Source organism: Saimiri boliviensis, chromosome 11, assembly GCF_048565385.1.
Source record: "Saimiri boliviensis isolate mSaiBol1 chromosome 11, mSaiBol1.pri, whole genome shotgun sequence".
In the NCBI taxonomy this organism is placed as follows: domain Eukaryota; kingdom Metazoa; phylum Chordata; class Mammalia; order Primates; family Cebidae; genus Saimiri; species Saimiri boliviensis.
The window spans coordinates 23,479,227-23,504,263 of record NC_133459.1 but is presented as its reverse complement, the minus strand read 5'-3'; the positions used below and the strand labels follow the sequence as shown (position 1 = coordinate 23,504,263).

Here is a 25,037-nt window from a genome sequence, read left to right as displayed (position 1 = left end):
AGCACATTTCTTTTTATTTTTGAGATGGAGTCTTACTCTGTCGCCCAGGCTGGAGTACAGTGGCAGGATCTAGGCTCACTGCAACCTCTGCCTCCTGAGTTCAATCGATTCTCCCGCCTCCGCCTCCCACATAGCTGGGTTTACAGGCACGTGGCACCACACCTGGCTAATTTTGGATATTTTTTGGCAGAGACAGGGTTTCACCATGTTGGCCAGGTTGGTCGTGAACTCCTGGCCTCAAGTGATCCACCCACCTCAGCCTCTCAAAGTGCTGGGATTACAGGTGTGAGCCACCGTGCCCAGCCCCAAGCACATTGCAAACCCCTGCTTGACATTCTGAAATGCCCATTGGCTGGAGTAAGTCATATGGCCAAGCCCAAAGTCAAAGGGGCAGGAAATCCACTTAGTCTTCCATGAAGTCATGAGAAGGGGTACAGGTATAATTCCCTGCCTGGAGACTGAAGGCCAAACATTCTGCCTTTCCCAAGACCAGGCAACAGGATTTGGGATTGCCATGAACAGCTTAGGCCAAGCACAACTTACGAAGTTATATGGTGTAGTGGTTAAGAGCATGGCTGTCGAGTTGAACTTTTAGGATCAAATCCCAGCTTCTCCTCCAGTTAGCTATTTGTCCTCGAGAATTTTTTTTTTCCATCTCTGAGCCTCGAGTACCTCATCTATAAACTGAGGGCCATTATGGTACTGCCTCTTAGGTTTGCTGTGATGATTACATTAATATGTGCTTCCAGGTGGGCGCGGTGGCTCACGCCTGTAATCCCAGCATTTTGGGAGGCTGAGGTGGGTGGATCACCTGAGGTCAGGAGTTTGAGACCAGCCTGGCCAACATGGTGAAACCCTGTCTCTACTAAAAATACAAAAATTAGGTAGGGTGGCGACCGCCCGTAATCCCACCTACTTAGAAAGCTGGGGCAGGAGAATCGCTTGAATCTAGGAGGCAGAGGTTGCAGTGAGCCAAGATCGTGCCCCACTGCCCTCCAGTCTGGGCCACAGAGCAAGACTCTGTCTCCAAAAAAAAAAAAAAAAAAAAAAGTGCTGCTAAGATTTCCTTGCACATAGAAAGGTACCGTAAGTGTTAGCTCTGCTCCTCTGGGGTAGCCAAGGTCTTAGTACTTCTGCTGTCCTTGATAACCATAACATCCGAACCAGTAAGGAAGCCAGGAGGAATGGCGGCTGGAGGAGAGGGCCCATGTCTGCCTCAGTGTGTCCTGCCAGGGAGGGCCCCCGTCTTGCTCTTCGTGTCTTTCTCATTGTTCACGAACAGCTCAGCAGCTAATGTACCACAATTGCTTTTTCATTAGTAGCCGCAAAATTCACATCCAGTGGCTCTTGACCACTGAGGTTTGCAGTTGATGGTGGCCTCGCACACTGAAACATGAAGCTGAGCAATTGACTCCAGCCTTGTTAGGATGGAATCAGCTGCTTGAATAAAGAATGCCACTTCATTACCTGCTCTTGGGTCAAGCTGAAAGGAAAAAGACCATCTCACCAGATGTCCCACGTGCTGGGGCTTCAGTGTTCTCAGGGATGCCAAGTGTGTTCATTCGAGAATTCTCAATCAAAGCATGACCCCAGGCAGACACATTTTCACACCAGCATGCCCACAGCATGTGTGGAAGAAGGGGGGGGTGGGATCTGTGTAGATCTAAGTCAAAGTAATTAGCTGTCAGCTGCATCACATCTGGAGATCAAATATAAACTGTTGGCCTCAAAAACCATTCCGGTCCCTGTCATTTCCGTTCTCCTGCTACCAGGCGATTTTTGTAGCATGGTCCTAATATGTTTCTCCATGCTGACAAAACTCCTGCAGCTTGCAAAGTAAGCATGGACTCCCAAGTCGTCTTCAATCGGTGACTGTAACACCCTTTTACTTTGTGATGGGTAGAGTTACAGACCCAGCTCTTTTCCTGGGACAGATAGGGAGGAGTGGGGAATTTCACTTTCGGCATGTCAGAAGGCAGTTTTCACGGGGAAAATAGAAGTGCTTTTGTGGGAGTTTTGAATGCATGGTGGAAACCAGTGACAAAGTTGGATTAATGTACATATGACATGAGACACACAAACCAGAGGTGAGCAGGAGCTCTCAGCTTTAAGAGGCTTTTATTGCTTTCTGCCTGTGGACGCCGTGGAAGAAGCATCGCCAAAGTCTCTCTTCACCCTGCGATCATGTCTAAGTCAGAGTCTCCTCAAGAGCCAGAACAGCTGACAAAGTCCTTCATTGGAGGGTTGAGCTTTGAAACAACCGATGAGAGGCTGAGGAGCCTTTGTGAGCAATGGGGAATGCTCACGGACTGTGTGGTCATGAGAGATCCAAACACCAAGTGCTCCAGGGGCTTTGGGTTTGTCACGTGGAGGAGGTGGATGCAGCCATGAATGCAAGGCCACACAAAACAGATAGAAGAGTTGTGGAACCTAAGAGAGCTGTCTCAAGAGAAGATTCTCAAAGACCAGGTGCCCACTTAACCATGAAAAAAATATTGGTTGGTGGCATTAAAGAAGTCACTGAAGAACATCACCTAAGAGATTATTTTGAACAGTATGGAAAAATTGAAGTGATTGAAATCGTGACTGACAGAGGCAGTGGCAGGAAAAGGGGCTTTGCCTTTGTGTTTTTTTTTTGAGACGAAGTTTCGCTCTTGTTACCCAGGCTGGAGTGCAATGGCACGATCTCGGCTCACCGCAACCTCTGCCTCCTGGGTTCAGGCAATTCTGCCTCAGCCTCCTGAGTAGCTGGGATTACAGGCACGCGCCACCATGCCCCGCTAATTTTTTGTATTTTTAGTAGAGACGGGGTTTCACCATGTTGACCGGGATGGTCTCGATCTCTTGACCTCGTGATCCACTCGCCTCGGCCTCCCAGAGTGCTGGGATTACAGGCTTGAGCCACCGCGCCCGGCTGGGGCTTTGCCTTTGTAACCTTTGATGACCATGACTCCGTGGATAAGATTGTCATTCAGAAATACCATACTGTGAATGGCCATGGCTGTGACATTAGGAAAGCCGTGTCAGAGCAAGAGATGGCGAGTGCTTCATCCAACCAGAGGTCCATGTGGTTCTGGAAACTTTGGTGGTGGTCGTGGAGGTGGTTTCAGTGGGAATGACAACTTTGGTCATGGAGGAAACTTCAGTGGTCATGGTGGCTTTGGTGGCAGCCGTGGTGGTGGTGGCAGTGGGGATGGCTACAATGGATTTGGTCATAATGGAAGAAATTTTGGAGGTGGTGGAAGCTACAATGATTTTGGCAATTACAGCAATCAGTCTTCAGATTTTGGACTCATGGAGGGAGGAAACTTTGGAGGCAGAAGCTCTGGCCCCTATGGTGGTGGCGGCCACTGCTTTGCCAAACCACGAAACCAAGGTGGCTATGGTGGTTCCAGTGGCAGCAGTCAGTATCGATGGCAGCTGCGGAAGATTTTAATTAGGAAACAAAGCTTAGCAGGAGAGGAGATCCAGAGAAGTGACAGGGAAGCTACAGATTACAAAAGATTTGTGAACTCAGCCAGGCACAGTGGTGGCAGGGCCTAGCTGCTACAAAGAAGACATGATTTAGACAAATATTCATGTGTATGCTCAAAAAACTCCAGGACTGTATTTGTGACTAATTGTATAACAGGTTATTTTAGTTTCTGTTCTGTGGAAAGTGTAGAGCATTCCAACAAAGGGTTTTAATGTAGATTTTTTTTTTGCACCCATGCTGTTGATTGCTAAATGCAATAGTCTGATCGTGACACTGAATAAATGTCTTTTTTTTTTTTTTAAAAGAAGCTTTTATTGCCTTCTACCATGTGTAGCTAATATTTAACAGTTGCCTATTAATGAGGTCCTTCACTACTGATACAGTTCTGTGCGTCCAAAGAGCTCAGACTCTGGGGTCGGACGTGAGCTAATTTTGACCCATGTCCTGCTGAATTTCACCAGCGGCCCCAGGTGGAACTGGGTGTGGATTTTGCTTCTCAGGAGAGGTATGTGCATCTGGTAGTGGGAGAGTGGCCAGAGAGCAAAGCCAGCAGCCGTTTTATTCTATTTAGATTATTTAAAGTGTTTTTCCCCTGGTGGAAAATAATCTGTTTCTGGTTTAACTTGATTTAAAATCACTGCCATGTTATTGTAAATAATGTGACACCTCACTTCTTGAAAGAAGCTTGGAATGTGGTTATGGAATTCCAAATATACGAATGACAAATTGGCTTTGTGAATTTGATTCTTCTCCATGACAAAAGATAACGTAATTTTTTGTGTACTTTAAAAATCAAAGTAATAGTTGGTATAGAGAACTTCTAGGAACTACCCACTAGGTGGCAGTATACCTTTAGGTTTTTAACATGTAGCCAGTGGTTCCCATAATGTGGTCCCTGGAAGAGCAGCACCCGGGAATTTGCTAAAAACATGAATTCTCTGGCCTCCACCCAGACGTACTGAGTCAGAAGCTCTGGGAGTGAGGCCCAGCAATCTGTATTTTTTTCTTTTTTTTGACACAAGGTCTCACTCTGTCTCCTAGGCTGGAGAGCAGTGGCTCAATATTGGCTCACTGCAACCTCCGCCTCCCAGGTTCAAGCGATTCTCCTGCCTCAGCCTCTGAGTAGCTGGGATTATAGGCATGTGCCACCACGCGTGGCTAATTTTATATTTTTAGTAGACAGAGGTTTCACCATGTTGGCCATGCTGGTTTCGAACTCCTGACCTTGTGATCTGCCTGCCTTGGCTTCCCACAGTGCTGGGATTATAGGAGTGAGCCATCATGCCCGACCTGTACATAAAATTTTATTGCAACACAGCCACACTTATTTGCACATTGTCTGTGGCTGCTTTCAGCTTACAGTGACAGAGTTGACAGAGATGTCCTAAAATATTTACTGTATCTGGTCCTTTACAGAAAAACGGTTAGATAGATGAGATTATTTAGCAACACCTCGAGGAATTGGGCCATTAGCTCCAGGAGAGTTGAGGGACCCAAGATGGGTCTACCTTGAGTAGTGAAGTGGTCAAAAGCATTTTTGGGGGGCGGGTGGGAGAGAGAGTAGGAGCAGTGTGGGAGGAACAAGAGGCTTGAGTGAGGTATGGAGAGAGGGTATTGAGATGCTTTCCATTAATATGCTAATGTCCACAAACACAAATACCAACCAGCAAACCCGCTAATTAGAATCACCTTGACTCATCTGTAAAGAACAACTATTTCTCCATCTGTAATCAACAAAGATGAGTCCTGTTGGGATTTTAATTTACAACTGTTTTAAATTTTTATGCACTTGCTTTCAAGAGACTTGTGGTGAGAATGCAGATTAAAAGTTCAGAGAAAAAGAAGACATTTGCCAAGAAAACAGGATGGCGCACATTTGACAAAGTTCCTTGCATTTATTTCCATCCTTAGTACCAGCTACTGCATGGAAATTTCTTTCTTTCTTTCTTTTTCTTCTTTCTTTCTTCCTTCCTTCCTTCCTTCTTTCCTTCCTTCCTTCTTTCTTTCTTTCTTTTTTTTTTAATTTGAGACAGGGTCTTGCTTTTTTGTCCAGGCTGGAGTGCAGTGACGTGATCTTGGCTCACTGCAACCTCTGCCTCCTGGCATCAAGTGATTCTCCTGCCTCCGCCTCGTCAGTAGCTGGGACTACAGGCATGCATCACCATTTTTGTATTTTTAATAGAGACAGGATTTTGCCTTGTTGGTAAGGCTGGTCTTGAACTTCTGACATCAGGTGATCTGCCTGTCTCAGCCTCCCAAAGTGCTGGGATTACAGGTGTGAGCCACTGCACCTGGTCTGGAATTTCTTAAGCAATATTTTCCAGCTGTTTTGAGCCTATTTTGTGCTGGGCAACTTTCATACATTGCATTTATTGAATTTCTACAACACCCTGGCAAATACACATTAATTCTTCTATCTGTCAAAAGAAGGCAACAACTTGGAGAAGTCAGGTAATCCTCAGCTGGGTACAGTGGCTCATGCCTGTAACCCCAGTGCTTTGGGAGGCCAAGGCGGGTGGATCACCTGAGGTTGGGAGTTAGATACCAACCTGACCAACATGGAGAAACCCTGTCTCTACTAAATTTAGCCAGGCGTGGTGGCGCATACCTATAATCCCAGCTACTCGGGAGGCTGAGGCAGCAGAATTGCTTGAACTCAGGAAGTGAAGGTTGCAGAGAGTGTAGATCGAGCCATTGCACTCTAGCCTGGGCAACAAGAGTGAAACTCTGTCTGAAAAAAAAAAAAAAAAAAAAAAAAAAAAGAGAACTCAGGTAACTCTAAGGCAGGCCAGCTGGACCCTGAATTTGAACCCCATGAGCCATAGTTGGCATTAGTCAGAACTGAGTCTACTGCTCCTAGCTCCCTCGTCTTGAATGTCCTCCTAATGGTGCTATTCTTGGTGTTCTTTTTATAGACTAGCAGCTGGGCCTTGCAGTCTTACTTACGTTATTATATTGTTATCCTTCCTAGTTGGACCCTAATTAATTAATCATATAGAAATGGTTCCCTACTTAGTCCATTAGGTTAAATGGAAGCCTTGAGTGAGAGGAGCCAGAAGGCTCGGGCCAAGTGTAGCATCCCAGGCCGTGGGACTAAACATCTGAGAGACACAGGCAGAGTGACTAGGGGTGGCGGGAGGCTGCTATTCAGAACAGATGAACCTGCAGTGTGCCATTGTCGGGCCATGGGAAGGAAACGAGACTAAAACAAACTGTGCGGTCAGGACTTTTTTTTTGAGATGGAGTCTCACTGTGTCGCCCAGGCTGGAGTGCAATGTGTGATCTCAGCTCACTGCAACCTCTGCCTCCCGGGTTCAACCGATTCTCCTGCCTCAGCCTCCTGAGTAGCTAGTACTGCAGGCACGCACCACCAAGCCCAGCTAATTTTTTGTATTTTTAGTAGAGACAGGGTTTCTCCATGTTAGCCAGGATGGTCTCGATCTCCTGACCTCGTGATCTGCCCACCTTGGCCTCCCAAAGTGCTGGGATTACAGGCGTGAGGCACTTTGCCTGTCCATGAACTTGTGTGAGTTTTTTCTTTTCTTTTTTTTTTTTGAGATGGAGTCTCACTCTGTAGCTCAGGCTGGAGTGCAGTGACACGATCTTGGCTCACTGCAACCTCTGCCTCCGGAGTCCCAGTTCAAGCAATTCTACCTCAGCCTCCCAAGCAGCTGGGATTACAGGCACGAGCCACCACGCCCAGCTAATTTTTGTATTTTTTTAGTAGAGATGGGGTTTCACCATGTTGGCTAGTCTGGTCTTGAACTCCTGACCTTGTGATCCATCCGCCTCGGCCTCCCAAAGTGCTAGGTCTACAGGCATGAGCCATCACACCCGGACTCCTGTGCAAGTTTTTAACTCTCACTGTTGTTCTGTAGAGGAACATATTACCCTGTCTAGGAGTGGGCTTATGATTCCACCCCGAGAGTGACTTTGGCAGCTGGAAAAAGGTTCCTTTTGTAAGCAGAGTCACACTAGGGCATCTGGAAGTAAGTGTGCTGGGGCACGTTGATGTTTTATTCCCCGGCATTTTATGTTTGTTGTCTTGGGAGGTGTTGACAGGTACACAAGGCGGAAGTAATAAGAAAAGCGTTCGTGGGTGCTCTGGGGGAAAGGTGTGCTACGCCGTGTTTTCTTTGGAGACAGACTCTTGCTGTGTAGCTCAGGCTAGGGTGCAGTGGCGCGATCTTGGCTCACTGGAACCTCTGTCTCTCAGGTTCAAGCGATTCTCCTTCCTCAGCCTCCTGAGTAACTGGGATTACAGGTGCCTGTCACCATGCCTGGCTAATTTTTTTTTTTAATTTTTAGTAGAGATGGAGTTTTGCCATGTTGCCCAGGCTGGTCTCAAACTCCTGAGCTCAGGCAATCTGCTCGCTCTGGCCCCTCAAAGTGCTTACAGGCATGAGCCACCACACCTGGCCAGCTGTTTTTGCATCGCTGTAAATGAATACTTGAGGGTGGGTCATTTATGAGAAGAGGTTCAATTGGCTCACGGTTGTGCAGGCTGTATGAGAAGCATGGTGCCAACATTTGCTTGGCTTCCAGTGAGGGCCTCAGGAAGCTTCCAATCACAGGGGAAGGTGAAGGGGGAGCAGGCATCAGAGTGGGTGCAAAAGAGTGAGGGGGAGGGTCCAGACTTTTTTTTTTTTTTGAGACAGAGTCTTTTTTTTTTTTTTTTTTTTTTTTTTTTTGAGACGGAGTTTCGCTCTTGTTACCCAGGCTGGAGTGCGATGGCGCGATCTCGGCTCACTGCAACCTCCATCTCCTGGGTTCAGGCAATTCTCCTGCCTCAGCCTCCTGAGTAGCTGGGATTACAGGCACGAGCCACCATGCCCAGCTAATTTTTTGTATTTTTAGTAGAGACGGGGTTTCACCATGTTGACCAGGATGGTCTCGATCTCTTGACCTCGTGATCCACCCGCCTCGGCCTCCCAAAGTGCTGGGATTACAGGCTTGAGCCACCACGCCCGGCCTTGAGACAGAGTCTTGCTCTGTTGCCCAGGCTAGAGTGCAATGGCTGAATCTTGGCTCACTGCAACCTCTGTCTCCCGGGTTCAACAATTGTCCTGCTGCAGCCTCCTGAGTAGCTGGGATTACAGGCACCCGCTACTGTAAGCCTGCCACCAAATCCGGCTAATTTTTTGTAGTTTTAGTAGAGATAGAGTTTCACTATGTTGGCCAGGCTGGTCTCGAACTCTGACCTCATGATCCGCCCACCTCAGCCTCCCAAAGTGTTGAGACTACAGGCGTGAGCCACTGCGCCTGGCCAGTTCCAGACTTTTTTTTTTTTTTTTTTTTTTGAGACGGAGTTTCGCTCTTGTTACCCAGGCTGGAATGCAATGGCGCGATCTCGGCTCACCGCAACCTCCGCCTCCTGGGCTCTGGCAATTCTCCTGCCTCAGCCTCCTAAGTAGCTGGGATTACAGGCATGCACCACCACGCCCAGCTAGTTTTTTGTATTTTTAGTAGAGACGGGGTTTCACCATGTTGACCAGGATGGTCTCGATCTTTCGACCTCGTGATCCACCCGCCTCGGCCTCCCAAAGTGCTGGGATTACAGGCTTGAGCCACCGCGCCCGGCCAGTTCCAGACTTTTAAACAACCAGATCTCCTGTGAACTCACAGGCAAGAACTCACTTATCACCAAGAGGATGTGGTTCAGCCGTTCACGAAGGATCTGCCCCCAGGGCTCAGTCATCTCCCACCAGGCGCCACCCTGGACATTAGGAATCACATTTTAGCTTGAGATTTGGGGGAACAAACATCCAAACCGTGTAGAAAGACATGCCTTGGGTCTCAAAACCCCCACTCTCATTTTTGCAGGCAGCGCGGAAGGTGGTGTAGGGTCATGGCTTACGAGCATAAGGTGTTGGGAATTAGATCCTTTCTTGGCCTGAAATCCGCTCCATGTCTCAATTGGCCACGCTGTGGGAGAACAAAGGCGTGGCACAGGCCTTTAGAATCACATTACCAAGGGGGAGGAGGCAGTTTCAGAGGACACATTCCCAGGGATTTGTTTACCTGGTGACCGGATCTCTTGGAGGGCTCCAGAGAGCCTGTTCCCAACAGATGGCCTCCAGCGCTGAGCGAGAAGGGAGAACGTGGAAGCCGATGCCCTTGACTGTCAGGGGAGCTTCGGTGGTGTCTGCTGGGCCGGCAGGCCCACGTGGGATGGAATGAAGCTCAGGGCAGCGGCAAGTCCAGAAACAATTGGAACTTGGGATGGATGAAATTCGACGAGGTGGGAGGACCAGGAAATGCAGAAAAACTGCAGAGGGACCGGGCGCGGCAGCTCAGACCTGTAATCCCAGTGCTTTGGGAGGCTAAGGCAGGAGGATGGCTTGAGGCTGGGATTTTGAGACCAGCCTGGGCAACGTCGTGAGACTCCATCTCTATAAAAAGTAAAAAAATTAGCCTGGTTCTAGCTACTTGGGAGGCTGAGGTTGGGAGGATCACTTGAGCCTGGAGGTGGAGGCTGCAGTGAGCCATGGTCACGCCACTGCACTCCAGCCCCAGCCTAGATGACAGAGTAGTCTCAAAAGACAAACAGCCGGGCGCGGTGGCTCAAGCCTGTAATCCCAGCACTTTGGGAGGCCGAGGCGGGTGGATCACAAGGTCAAGAGATCGAGACCATCCTGGTCAACATGGTGAAACCCCGTCTCTACTAAAAATACAAAAAATTAGCTGGGCATGGTGGCGCGTGCCTGTAATCCCAGCTACTCAGGAGGCTGAGGCAGGAGAATTGCCTGAACCCAGGAGGCGGAGGTTGCGGTGAGCCGAGATCGCACCATTGCACTCCAGCCTGGGTAACAGGAGTGAAACTCCGTCTCAGAAAAAAAAAAAAAAAAAGACAAACAGACAAACCAACAAACAAAAACCAAGTGGGGGCCTAAGGATCCTCTCCACTCACATAGAGAAAACTTCCTACGCAGGAGTCCATTTTCGGAGCATGAGAGAGCTGTGGATGGGCGCTGTGGCTCCTTGCCCTCCAGACAAGGGAGCAAAGGCTCAGGGCTTTATGCTACTGGCTCCAGGCCGCAGTGCTGTGAGTGGCAGGGTGGGAATTCGAATCCTACCTGTTGGCTGCCAAAGCGTCATGGTTCATCCACCAAGACTCACTTCTCTTTTTTTTTTTTTTTGAGACGGAGTTTCGCTCTTGTTGCCCAGGCTGGAGAGCAATGGTACAGTCTCGGCTCACCACAACCTCCGCCTCCCAGGTTCAAGCAGTTAGTTCTCCTGCCTCAGCCTCCTGAGGCTGGGATTACAGGCTTGGGCTGCCACGCCCAGCTAGTTTTGTGTTTTCAGAAGAGATGAGGTTTTACCATGTTGGTCAGGCTGGTCTCGAACTCCCAACCTCAGGTGATCCACCTGCCCCTTGATCTCCCAAAGTGCTGGGATTACAGGTGTGAGCCACCATGCCTGGCCACCACACCACTTCTTAGGCCTGCCTGCTCATTAAGGTTCTTCCTGGAAGCCCCAGGCACCCACATGCCCTCTCCCAGCGCTCCTACCATCTGTTCGGACTCTCTGCCTGTCAGAGCTTACATATCACGTGGTATTTGGCCTTCTCCTATAGATGCTTCTCCCCTACAGACCTGGCTCAGATTGGCAGGCCTTTGCCAGCCTGGCCATGCCCAGCTCGGGTGAACGTTGACTTGTGTTGTCCTGTGAACACGTTGTCCTGGGCACGGTGCTGGCTGCCTCTGTAGCACAAAGAGACTGGGCCAGGGTCCTTGAGGGCTGGGACTGGAGCAGGGCCCTCACACTCCTGCTGCCTCCCGGCACTGTCTCCAAATGCCTGTCAGGTTGTAAAGGCAAAGAGTTATGCCTAACAGTTGCAGAAATCAAGCTGGCTCAGAAGGGCTCAGATGGCAGATAGGAGAAAACGACTTCAGCAAGAAACAAGCCGCAAGTAACTCGTAATGACCAGAGCCGGGCCCTGCCGGCTTTGCTCTGGGTTTGGTGAAATGTCTTCAGATATTTTTCCAAAGCCCTGGATTTGGCCAAACGGAAAACGTCCTTTGCCAAAGGCTTTCTTTGCCTTGATATTTAAAGTCAAGACTATTTGGAAGGCAATCTCCTTTGCCGTTTCAGATTCATTTACTCTTGACACATCGCAAGGAGCCTGCTGGGCAAGAGCTGTTTATAGGAGCGGATTTTAGGAATCGGACGCTAAAGCAAGAAGGTTTTGGTCCATCCCATCAAGCACACCTCCTCCCATCCTCCACGCAGGGAGAAAGCCCTGGAAACAAGCGACCCAGGCTTGGGATCCCTGGTGGAGGTCAGGGAATGCCTCCTCTGTCACTGCTGGACACCTCAGAGACGGCCAAAGGGGTGCCCAAAGGGGCGTCTCTGGTCCCCCAAAGCCTCACTTTTCTCTTCTCTTGGATTCTAGAAATGCTGCAGAACCCAAAGCCACAGGACCCCAGAGACCTACAAGGCAGTGTAGGTCTCCCGAGCCTTGGTCTCACATTGCTGAGGGGTCTTCTCTTCCTCTCGGCTCCTCCCAGCTTCTCCTCCTGCACCCCTCCTTGGGAGGGCCTTGTGAGTGGCTTCTGTGGCACTGACCCAGGACCCCAGGCTTTGTAATTAGGCCCAGAGCCTCAGGTCTTTCAGCTCTGTCCAGGATGCAGAAATAGAATCCCAAAGGCTTTCTGCTCCTGATTTCTAGCCTGTTCCCGCCCGGGGCTCCACCTCACCCTCTGGGGGGTTCTGAGGCCCTGGTGGAGGCGCGGACAGTGTGTGACTGGCTACGCTGCTCACTGCAGTGGTAGGAGGTGAGCATGGGATCAATACCGCCGGGTTTGCTCCTTCCCAGTAATGCACGGCTCCAAGAGCAGCATTTTGGACACACCCAGCCTCTGTATTTTGGCTTCATGTTGGAAAATCTGCAACAATGCCTTCTGAGTCAATTCCACTGGGTCTCTGGTGACAAACCACTCTGGTGGTGTCTGGTGGTTTACATGCTCCCCAGGGCCCTTTGATAGAATTATAGCTGCTCCTCTGTGCTGCTGCTCTCTCTGCCCTGCCTCTGTCTCGCTCAGCCTCTGTTTCTCTTTCTCTCTGTCAACAGGGAAGGAGCTGGAACCGAAGTGGAATGTGTGCTTGGGCAGCCTGGGTCCTGAGTGCCCACGAGCTGCTGTGTCTTGGCAGCGGTGGCCCTGCAGTGCCCTGGCAGAGCCAAACAGATGAATGGGTAATTAAACCAAGTGTTTCCCTACTGATGCTTATTTCCCTGGTTCCAAATTTATTACTTAATTAAAGGGTATTCACAGCGTGCCAAGAGACGTTAGATCTTTCTTTCCCGTGCCAACAAATAGTTCCTATGGTGCCCCTCTTTTGCCCTCAATTCTGTCTGTCTCTTTTTGTCTATTTCTGTCACTGTTTCTCTTTTTCTCTCGCACATATCCACATTCACACCCACACCCACAGAGTCTTAGATCAAATAAGAGCATTAGTTGCTGGTAATTTCCTTGGTTAAGACTCTGACAGTTTTTGCCCCAGGACACGGCAAGAGAGTTAGTCCCCGCTCTTTCCTCCCATGCTGTTTAGTCCTGTGGGCTTGAGGTTTGGGTCCAGGGAGAGAGGAGTTGAGGGAGTGGGGGCTGAGACCATGCTGAGGCTGGCAGGACCGGTGGGGACACGAGCGCCCCTGACGTCCCCGTCGTTGCTTCCAAGTGGGCACTGCCCCCCCGGGCGGCCTTCTGTCCTTCTCTGCCCCCTCGGCTGCTGCTCCCCCGAGACTTCCCCATTCCTTCTGCTTTGCCCCATCTGAGAGGAGCCTGTGTGCTTTGGAACACAGCAGACTATTGTTCCGAAGACAATAAAAAAAGACTGGGGAATGAGTGGCTGTCACTCCCCAGTGCCCTCAAGTTAGAATTCAACGTGTGTGTTCAGAGGGCTGTGGTGAGATTCCGCCTGCCAAGGTGGACCAAACACAAAGGCATAGGAGAGAGGAAAGACAGGAGCTGGGATTAAGCACCCCGAAAAGAAGATGAAATCGGCACCTCCTCCCTTTACCTCCCAGGACAGACTTAAAGCTTCATTAGTGGCCCACAAGGGGTTCTCAAGCAGCTACTGCCTCATCATCATGGCCATTAACTGGCGTGCAAATGACCCGCCAAGGGCCCTCGACCTGTCATGGCGCTGTCACTAGTGTGGTTTATGGCTTCTGAGCACCAGGTCCCCGATGCAACATGGTGCTTTGCTTCCCTCGTCAGAACAAATCTGGACTTTGGAGCTCGTAAATTCAGCAGGGTGTCCCAGGGCTGGCTGACAGCTTGGAGGTGCCAGTGAGGATTTATGGGCCCGGTCATAGCTCTGGGGGAGCCACAGGTTACCAGCACAGGCATTAAAAGATGCAGAGTTGGCCGGGCGCGGTGGCTTACGCCTGTAATCCCATCAGTTTGGGGGGCCGACGTGGGCGGATCACGAAGTCAGAAGATTGAGACTATCCTGGCCAACACGGTGAAACCCCATCTCTACTAAAATATAAAAAATTAGCCGGGCATGGTTGTGGGCGCCTGTAATCCCAGCTACTTGAGGGGCTGAGACAGGAGAATCACTTGAACCCAGGAGGTGGAGGTTGCAGTGAGCCAATATTGTGCCACTGCACTCCAGCCTGGGCGACAGAGTGAGACTCCGTGTCAAAAAAATAAATAAGTAAATAAATAAATAAATAAATAAAGATACAAAGCCCAAACACAGCCAACGATGGCCACACTGGTGGCTCAAAGAGAGCGAGGCTTTGTCAGCATGAGAGAGGGTGTGTGGTCCCTTGACGGAATTGGTGGCTGCTGCGTTGCCCTAGGCGTCGGGCCGGGAGTGCTCTATGCACTGTTTTCCTGCCCTCCACGCCCAGGCAGTGGGCTGAGCCGGGATCCTGATCTCTCGGCTGACCAGCTGGGTGGAGCGAGTCCTCACTGCCCGCACTTCTTCCCGGCTGTTCCATTCCCGGGCTGCCTCCACCTTGACCCGCACCCAACCCCAGCCCGGGGAGGCTTTGCCTACTTAGAACAACCTCAGACTTGCTGATGTTAGCAGAGACATGGATCTTTAGGGTTCCGAAACAGCAGCTCTCAGGGCTGGGGCAAAGGCACCACCTCTCCACCCAGATTCCACCTGCTCTGTGGAAGCCCCCACCGCCAGCCCTCCAAATCCCCGTCCCTGCTGGTGTTCAGCTTCCTGCTCTGTCACTTACCGCCGTGTGCTCTTGGACACATGACTTAACCACCCTGGGGCTCAGTCTCTCATCTGTAAAAGACACGTTTTTACAGACATGCCTATGTCGCTGTAGGTTGTTGGAGGATTACATGAGACAACCCATGTAAGTGCCTGGCCCGTAGCAAATGGTTACTAAATGTGAACTTTTAATTTATGTTATCACCACTGTGCCAGCTCACCAGACACTACCTGCCAGTCCTTTCAGTGAGATGACCTGCCTGGTGTCACACTTAATGTGTGCGTCTAGCTCCTTCCTCCCTCCCTCCCTCCCTCCCTCCCCCCCTCCCTTCCTCCCTTCCTCCCTCTCTCCCCTCCCCTCCCCTCCCTTTCCTTTCTTTCATTGATGGAGTCTTGCTCACTAGAGTGCAGTGATGCAATCTTGGCTCACTGTAACCTCTGCCTCCCGGGTTTAAACAATTCTCCTGCCTCAGCCTCCCAAGTAAGCTGGGATTATAGGTGCCTCCAATGTCACTTGGTTAATTTTTGTAACATCTTGTAGAGATGGGGCTTTGCCATTTTTCCAGGTTGGTCTCGAACTCCTGGCCTCAAGTGATCTACCTGCTTCAGTCTCCCAAAGCGCTTGGATTGCAGGTGTGAGCCACCGTGCCTGGCCGTCTAGCTCATTTCTGGAAGCCTGTAAAGACCTCTGTGTTCCTCAGGCATTGCACGCAGGAGGAGCGCAGACAAGGCTTCAGTGTCAAATTGACCCAGGCATTGGTCTTCACATCCCCAATTCCCCAGTTTTCTGAGTCTTGTAGCGTGGGAGGGACAGGCAGAATTTCTTAGGGACTTGGGGCCGCATAGGAAAGGTTTTTCCTGGTGGTCTTTCTTGATTGTTTGCAGGTGGGAGGGCTGTGTCCTGGTGGTCTGAAAGGCGTCTCTCCAGCATGTGCCCTTCTGGGGCACATGGGTATCTTCCCTGAGGCCTGTGCTCAAGGCCGTCACGATACCTGATATTACCACCTGCTTAGAACCTGCCCCTCCCCTGCCCCCACTGTCTCCAGGAATGAGGGTGGCTGCATGGAACTAGAGCTGTGCCAAACTCTCTGGTTGGGGGTGGCTGGGTTGTGCCTTCGCTTCCGGCCTGCTTGCATGCATTGTTTATGAAGACAAAAGAGAATGGATTTCTGGTTTCAAGGTGTGATCCTGCCCAGCCCATCCATCAGGCCCGGCAGCCCCCTCTTTCTTCTTCTACCCGTCTCATTTCCGCCCTGGGCTGTGGAGGGGAAACAGCAATTGTGAAAGGGCCACTTGTCAAGATAAAAATCACACTGCCCAACAATGCTGCTGCCCCTGCCGCTGACAGCCTCAGGGATGTGCCAGGGGGCAGTGCCAAGGCTCACCACCCAGGGCGGAGGACGGAGCTGCCCTGCCTGGCTGTAAAGCGCAGCCCTGCCTCCTGTTGGCTGTGCTACTTAATCACGCTGTGTATCAGTTTCCTCATCTGTCAAATGGAGATGATAACAATTCCTACACTGCCGGGCTGTGAGGGGGATCCAGCAAGCACTGTCACAGAAAGCGTCCAGGACCGTGCCTGGCGTAGAGGAAGCCAGTACTGGATGTTTGCCTTTTTCTTAGGAATCAGGACAGGGGCCGGGTGGATGGGTCCCATTTTTGTGGGAAAGTCCAGTGTCCACTGGAAGCTTGGGCGGGACCATTTGCCATCTGGGATGGAAATTTCTTCTGAATTGCCCAGGGAACTTCAAAAAATGCATCCCATAGAAATTAATTGAGCATCCACTCTGTCATCTGTAGGCAAGGTGTAGAGCAGCTCGGGCTTCGGGCAGGGCTGGCCGGCACTCAGCTCCGGGCTCCACCTGCAGGCTGATCACTGGCCAAGTGATTCCACCTCACTGAGTCGGAGTTTGCTTATCTGCAAAATGGGAGCATTCCCAGCCCCTGCCCTTGCAGGTGCTGTCAGGCTGAAATGAGAGGTCGCAGCTGAGCTCTGAGTCTTGGTTCTTCCTTTGGCTCCTCCACTGGGTGCAGAGGCTGCTAGAGTTGAGTGAGGACGGGCAGCTGAGGGCACCAGGACACAGCCTGGCCTTGCTGTCTCCTGTGGAACGGAAGCTCTACTGGTGCTGTTTCTCTAGAGGCCTCACTAGGCATGACCTTCTGCCATCTCATGAGGCTGGCATTTGTGCAGTGCTGCTGTGGCATTTGCCAAGTGGCCTTGGCATTTCCCCCTAGGCAAGAAGGAGCCAGCCCGTGGCTCCTGTGTTGCTCACTGACCACAGCAGCAGCTTGGGGTGTCACGCGACTGCCGCAGCCCCGGGGTGGGCATCTGTGGACACATATATGAGGACATGCAGATGAGGGCATCTGTGGACACTCAGGGCAGGGCCCTGGGTGACAGGACAGCTCCATTCCCTGTTGATGTCCCTTTGTTCCCCGGCCAGACCTGACACAGGTGGTGACTGAAATGTCAAATCAGGGTTCCAAGTTACCCCAGCAGGACCGCATCTGAGCCGCAGGAAGGCCAGTTCCCTGAGCCAGGTTAGACTCAGCCAGGAGGGGCTGATTTGGGGCACAGCTGGTGTAGCTGTGAGGACGTGCCTGGGGCGTCTTGGTGGAAAGATTTTGGAGTAGTGTGTGTGTGAATGTGAGTGTGGAGAGTGTGTACCTGATTGTGGGTGCAAGGGAGTGGGTGGGAGTATGTGTGAGCATGGGGGTGTGTGCCATGGGTGTCTGAGTGTGTTAGTGTGAGTGTGTGTGGAGAGTGTACCTGATTGTGGGTGTGAGGGTGTTGGGAGTATGTATGAGCATAGGGGTGTGTGCCGTGGGTGTCTAAGTGTGTGTCAGCGTGTGTGTGGAGTGTGTGAATACATGTGTGACAATGTGTCCTGAGAGTGGGTGAATGAGTGTGGCTGTGTGTTAGCACGAGAGTGTGCATATGAGTGAGAATGTATTATATGACTAAGAATGTGTCCAGTGTGTGTGACTAAATGAGTGTGTTGGCTGGGTGCAGTGGTTCACACCTGTGATCCCAGCACTTTGGGAGGCTGAGGTGGGTGGATCACTTGAGATCAGGAGATCGAGACTAGCCTGGCCAATATGCTGGAACCCCGTCTCTAGTAAAAAATACAAAAATTAGGAGAGAGATCCAAGATGGCTGATCATTAGCAGCTCAGGATTGTAGCTCCCAGTGAAAGCACAGAGAACGAGAGGATGCCACACTTTCAGATGAATTTTTGTTGCTCACGGACCAAGAGATTCCCAGTGGAGGAGCCCCACGGGTTGCCGGTGACTCTTGTGGCCGGCAAGGCAGTTTTGCCGGTGCCTCGAAGCAGTGGTTCTTGGTGCAGAGTCAGAAAAGCACCAACAATCTTAACGCCGCTGTTTTAGCAGGCACAGTGGGTTGCTCAGATTCCGGCACTGGGAATCAACAAGTTGGACGTCTACTCAGAAACCTAATTGGAAAGTCGGTAATTACAAAGATGACAGATGGATAAATTTATAACGAAGGAAAGAAATCAGCCTAAACAGGCTGAGAATACCCAAAATCAGAACGCCTTTCCTGTGGGTAACCCCCCATCTAGGCACCGAGGAATGAGAGCTCAGCAGAACCCTGGCACAGTTAGGGCTTGAGGAATATCTCACTTTATAGTGTTACTACTCAGCTATTTCCTTTTATATAATCCTTTACATAATCATATATTAGTTTATGGAAATAGGGCTTGAAGAATTCCTTTATGTAATCCTCCATATATAATAATATAATAGTTGATAGTATGAGTGCCTAAAGAATATTTCCTTACATATATAACTATAATTATATCTTAGTTCATAACCGGAGGAATGCCTAGAGTGGACACAGTCCAGAGCATGAATTAAGGAATAAGCAGCTTATAATCGGAGGAATGCCTAGAGCAGACACAGTGCAGAGCAGGAATTAAGGGAAAACAGTTACACCAGGACAAGAATCCATGGCCCAGGCGGCAGCGTTCAGTATTGTAAAGATACCCAATGTATGGCAGGCTTGGGGCGAGAGCCACTCCTCCTGATAAAGGCGTTGTGGGACCTTGCTCCAGTTCTTGTGGAAGGCTGCCCTCAGAACAGCAATCCACCTTGGTGACTGTGAACTCTTATCAGCTCTTGCTACTGTGCTGCTTGAAAAGCATCTTCCGGCCAGGCGCGGTGGCTCAAGCCACCCAGTGTAATCCCAGCACTTTGGGAGGCCGAGGCAGGTGGATCACGAGGTCAAGAGATCGAGACCATCCTGGTCAACATGGTGAAACCCCGTCTCTACTAAAAATACAAACATTAGCTGGGCATGGTGGCGCGTGCCTGTAATCCCAGCTACTCAGGAGGCTGAGGCAGGAGAATTGCCTGAACCCGGGAGGCGGAGGTTGCGGTGAGCCGAGATCGCGCCATTGCACTCCAGCCTGGGTAACAAGAGCGAAACTCAAAAGAAAAAAAAAAAAAAGAAAAGCATCTTCCCATAGAACCCATTGGAAGCTGCCAGAAGGTGGCGGTAACCTCGACAGCTCTGTCACTGCTATGTGACTTAAAACATCCTCCTATAAATCTTCTTAGAAGTAGTTTTCCTGTAGATAGAAGTATTGCACACTGCACCCTCTTCACTTCGCACGGCCCACCTTCAAGCCTCGGTGACCTAATGGGGGTGGACCCCTTACTGCACACGGCCCTTGCCTTCATGGGCATGGGCCCCTTGCTGCGCACTGTCCACCTCCTGGCCTAGGTGACCTAATGGGAGTGGACCCTATGTTTTATTGCTTTCGACCCTATCACTATCCTTAAAGATGATTTCACTCACTGCCGTGCCCCATAATCTATACACAATAAATACTCATGCTTCTGGACATTCAGGGCCTCGCTTGACTCCGCTTATAGGTGGTGTGGCCCCCCGAGCCCAGCTGCATTTTCTTTGTACTTCTGTGTCCTGTCTCTTTATTTTTCGGATCCTGTGCCTCAGCACAGCATGAGGCTCACCCCACGACCCTGTGGGGCCATCAGCCATACATCTGGCCCCCAACGTGCCCTACATCTCCCTCTACAGGGGAATCACAGTTCCTCATCAGCAACGGATCAAGGCCTGATGGAGAACAAGTGTGTTCCATTAACAGAAGTAGGCTTCAGAAGGTGGATGATAAGAAACTTCTGTGAGTTAAAAGAACTTGTTCTAAGCCAATGCAAAGAAATTAAGAACTTTGAAAAAAGGTTTGGTGAAATGTTGAAGAGAACAGACAATTTAGAGAGGAATATAAGTGAATTAATGGAGCTGAAAAACACAACACGAGAACTTCACGAAGTATGCACAAGTTTTAACAGCCAAATTGATCAAGCAGAAGAAAGGATATCAGAGGTCCAAGACCAACTCAATGAAATAAAACAAGAAGACAAGATTAGAGAAAAAAGGATAAAAAGGAATGAGCAAAGTCTCCAAGAAATATGGGACGGTGTGAAAAGATCTAATCTACATTTGATAGGTGTACCTGAATGCGATGAAGAGAATGAATCTAAGCTGGAAAATGCTCTTCAGGATATTATTCAGGAAAATGTTCCCAACCTAGCAAGGCAGGACAATATTCAACTCCAGGTAATACAGAGAACACCACAAAGATATTCCTCAATAAGACCAACCTCAAGGCACATAATCGTCAGATTCGCCAGGGTTGAAATGAAAGAGAAAATACTGAGGGCAGCCAGAGAGAGAGGTCAGGTTACCCACAAAGGGAAGCCTATCAGACTCACAGCAGATCTCTCAGCGGAAACTCTGCAAGCCAGAAGAGAGTGGGGGCCAATATTCAACATCCTTAAAGAAAAGAACTTTCGGGCCGGGCGCGGTGGCTCAAGCCTGTAATCCCAGCACTTTGGGAGGCCGAGGCAGGTGGATCACGAGGTCAAGAGATCGAGACCATTCTGGTCAACATGGTGAAACCCCATCTCTACTAAAAATACAAAACATTAGCTGGGCATGGTGGCGAGTGCCTGTAATCCCAGCTACTCAGGAGGCTGAGGCAGGAGAATTGCCTGAACCCAGGAGGTGGAGGTTGCGGTGAGCCGAGATCGCGCCATTGCACTCCAGCCTGGGTAACAAGAGTGAAACTCCGTCTCAAAAAAAAAAAAGAAAAGAACTTTCAACCCAGAATTTCATACCCAGCCAAACTCAGCTTCATAAGCAAAGGAAAAATAAAATCTTTTGTGAACAAGCAAGTACTCAGAGATTTCATCACCACCAGGCCTGCTTTACAAGAGCTTCTGAAAGAACCACTACACATAGAAAGGAACAACCAGTATCAGCCTTTCCAAAAATATACCAAAAAGTAAAGAGCATTAACATAATGAAGAATTTACATCAACTAATGGGCAAAACAGCCAGCTAGCATCAAATGGCAGTATTAAACTCACATATATTCTTAAATTTAAATTGACTAAATCCCCCAATCAAAAGACACAGCCAAAACCCATCGGTATGCTGAATCCAGATCCATCTCACATGCAAGGATACACAAAGACTCAAAACAAAGGGATGGAGAAAGATTTACCAACCAAATGGAGAGCAAAAATAAATAAATAAATGAAAAAGCAGGAGTTGCAATTCTGGCCTCTGATAAAATAGACTTTAAAGCAACAAAGATCAAAAGAGGCAAAGAAGGACATTACATAATGGTAAAAGGATCAATGCAACAAAAAGAGCTAACGATCCTAAATATATTCACACCCAACACAGGAACACCCAGATACATAAGACTTATAAAGAGACTTAGACTCCCACACAATAATAGTGGGAGACTTCAACATCAATATTAGACAGATCAACGAGATAGAAAATTAATAAGGACATCCAGGACTTGAACTCAGATCCGAAACAAGTAAACTTAATAAACATTTATAGAACTCTCCACTTTAAATACACAACATATACACTCTTATCAGTACCACATCACACCTACTTACAGGTTTAAATGAAATATTGGTTGGCTGCTTGTTTGTTATTTTCTTCCTGTCTCCATTATTAAGCACAATTATTGGTATAAAAGAGGTTTTCAATACCCAATTTTAGACTGCATTCTAGCCTGGGCAATAAAGCAACACTCCCGTTCTTTCTTCCTTTTCCTCTTCCTCTTTCTTCCTCTCCTTCATTCTTTTTTTTTCTTTCTTTCTCTCTCTCTTTCTTTTTTTTCCCTTTCTTTTAAAAAAAATACAAAAATTAGTCGGGCATGGTGGTGGGTGCCTGCAGCTACTCAGGAGGCTGAGGCAGGAGAATCGCTTGAACCCAGGAAACAGAGGTTGCAGTGAGCCGAGATTGTGCCACTGCATGCCAGCCTGGGTGACAGAGTGAGATTCCATCTAAAAAAAATTATTATTATTATTATTATTATTATTTTTGAGACAGAGTTTCGCTCTTGTTACCCAGGCTGGAGTGCAATGGCGCAATCTCGGCTCACCGCAACCTCCGCCTCCTGGGTTCAAGCAATTCTCCTGCCTCAGCCTCCTGAGTAGCTGGGATTACAGGCACGTGCCACCATGCCCAGCTAATGTTTTGTATTTTTTTTTAGTAGAGACGGGGTTTCACCATGTTCACCAGGATGGTCTCGATCTCTTGACCTCGTGATCCACCTGCCTCGGCCTCCCAAAGTGCTGGGATTACAGGCTTGAGCCACCGCACCCGGCCCTAAAAAAAAATTATTAAAAAAAAAAAGATTTCCCAAAGGATCATTAAAAAAAAAAAAATGAGTGTGAGAATGTGAGACTGTGAGTGTATACACCAGTGTGAGTGTGGCAGTGTGTCTGTACTGTGAGTGTGTGTCAGTGTGTGAATACATGCATGAGGGTGTTATGAGTGTGAATATGAGAGTGGATATGTGTGTGCTTGTGTGAGTGTGCGTGCTTGTGTCAGTGAGTGTGAGTGTGAGCATGTGTGTGCTGTGGGTGTATGAGTGCATCAGTGTGTTTGGGAATATATGTGTGAGGGTGTGCTGAGTGTGAATATGAGTGGATATGTATGTGTGCTTGTGTGTCAGTGTGCCAGTGTGTTAGTGTGTATAGTATGTGTCAGTGAGTGTGTGCTTGTGTCAGTGTGTGCTAGTGTGAATGTGTGTGTGCTGGCATGTCAGTGTGTGTGTGTGTGCTGTGAGTGTATGACTGTGTGAATACATGTGTGAAGGTGTGCATGAGTGAATGTGTTTGTGTGTGTGTGCCAGTGTGGAATGTGTGTGTGAATGTCAGTGTGTGTGTGAGCATGTGTGTGCTGTGGGTGTATGAGTGCATCAGTATAAGTGTGTGACTATGCATGGTGTGGTATGAGTGTGTGTGATTGTGTTGGTGAGTGTGTGCTAGTGTAAGGTGTCAGTGTGTTAGTGTCAGTAGGTGTGCTTGTGTCAGTGAGTGTGCCTGTCTGTGCCAGTATGTGCTAGTGTGTGTGCTACTGTCAGTGTGTGTATACTGTAGGTGTATGAGTGTGTCAGAGTGAGTGTGTGAATATGTGCGGGTGTGTTTGCATACTAGAGTGAGTGTGTCAGTGTGTGAGTGGATATAAGAATGTGTGTTTGAGGACTGTGAGCGTGTGTGCTGTGGGTTTATGAGTGTGTCAGTGTGAGTGTGTGAATATATGTGTGAGGGTGTGTTATGAGTGTTCATATGAGAGTGTCAGTGTGAGTGTGAGTGAATATGAGTGAGAATGGGTGTGAGCATGTGTGCTGTGGATGTGTGTCAGTGAGTGTGTCAGTGAATATATGCGTGAGGGTGTTATGAGTGTGTGCATGTGAGGGTGGGTGTGAGTGTGTCAGTGTGTATATATATGAGTGGATATGAGTGAGAATGTGTGAGGAGGAGTGTGTGTGTGCTGTGGATGTATGAGTGTGTCAGTGTGTGTGTGAATATATGCGTGAGGGTGTGTCATGAGTGTGTGCATGTGAGGGTGTGTGTGTCAGTGTGAGTGTGTGAACATGTGTGTGAGGGTGTGTTGTGTGTGCATGACGGTGTGTGTGTGTGTCAGTGTGTATGAGTGTGAGTGGATATGAGCGAGAGTGTAGTGTGCGTGTGTGAGGAGTGTGAGCATGTACATATATCTGAGAGTGTCAGGGTGGTTAGTATGAGAAGGAGAGAGGAATTCTGTTGGCTCCCCAAGTCGGGGCAGAAGGCAAGCCCCTCTGTGGACTTGACCCCGGACTCCTGCGGACCCCAGAGCTGTCCTCCACCCGCCGCGGCCCGGCCGCCTGGGTCCCGGCAGCAGCATCTACTTTGGTCTCCGCCTCTCGCCCTTGTGCCGAGCTCTGGGCATGCAGGGTTTTAGGCCAAGCCCTCCGGACCACCCCCGGTGTGCAGTCCTTCCAGGGGGAAGCCCTACTTCTGCTCCCCCTGCCAGGGGCAGTGGGGCTCCTCTGGGCCAACCTGTCAGCTGGGCCCTCAGGGCGCCTCCCGAGGAGCAAGGGTTCTGTCCTGGGTGAGTCAGCGGAGCCCCGAGAGCCCTTCTGCAAATGGGTCAGTGGTGGGGGTGGGAGTGATTCTCTCTGGAATTCTTGGGAGGGAGGTGAGGCTGAGCCACCCCAAAGTAGACACCGAAGAGGCAGGGGACCTCCATGAGACCATCCCGCTGGTGCCGGGACCTCAGTGGACTTGCAGGGAGGGTCGCAGCCCAAGGGGGACAGCCAGGCCCCTGGCCTTTGGGCGTTCATGGATTTGTAAAAATCCACTTTTCTCAATCGTGGGACAAGTTGAGGTGACATCCTGTTTATTATGCCAGTTGAGGCATCATGTCATAAAAGGAAGGATATTTTTAAAAAAAGTGCCAGGTGTGGCTCACGCCTGTAATCACAGCACTTTGGGAGGCCAAGGCAGACGGATCATCTGAGGTCAGGAGTTTGAGACCAGTCTGACCAATGTGGGGAAACCCTGTCTCTACTAAAAATTCAAAAAATTAGCTGGGCATAGTCACAAATGCTTGTAATCCCAGTTACTCCAGAGGCCGAGGCAGGAGAATCGCTTGAACCTGGGAGGTGGAGGTTGCAGTGAGCTGAGATTGTACCACTGCACTCCGGCCTGTGCAATAAGAGTGAAACTCTGTCTCAAAAAAGAAAAAAAGCAAGCAGGTAACATATGCCAGGCTAAAGAACAGTATTTTCCAAGAAAGAAAAGTTGGTAATTTTACTAGGATATTTTTTGCCTTCAGCCGGTGAAAATGTTCTCAGGGCGGAGAGTCAGAGGAGGCATCACTCCAGGACCTGGGGGTTGGGGGCCACGGTGGGGTGAGGTCAGCAATGGGGAGGGCCCACCAGCACTGTGCTTTCCGCACTGGGGTGCTGGGACCCTTCGTGGAGCAGTGGGTCCTGTTCTGGGACAGTGGGACGGAGAGAGAAGGTGGGTGGGTGCGGTA

General features: G+C 49.6%; 1 pseudogene; it reads left to right on the top strand.

Moving 5' to 3' along the window:
- The first annotated feature begins 2,184 nt into the window (after positions 1–2,184).
- Positions 2,185–3,543, top strand: LOC141580387 (heterogeneous nuclear ribonucleoprotein A1-like; annotated as a pseudogene).
- Positions 3,544–25,037: the final 21,494 nt, after the last annotated feature.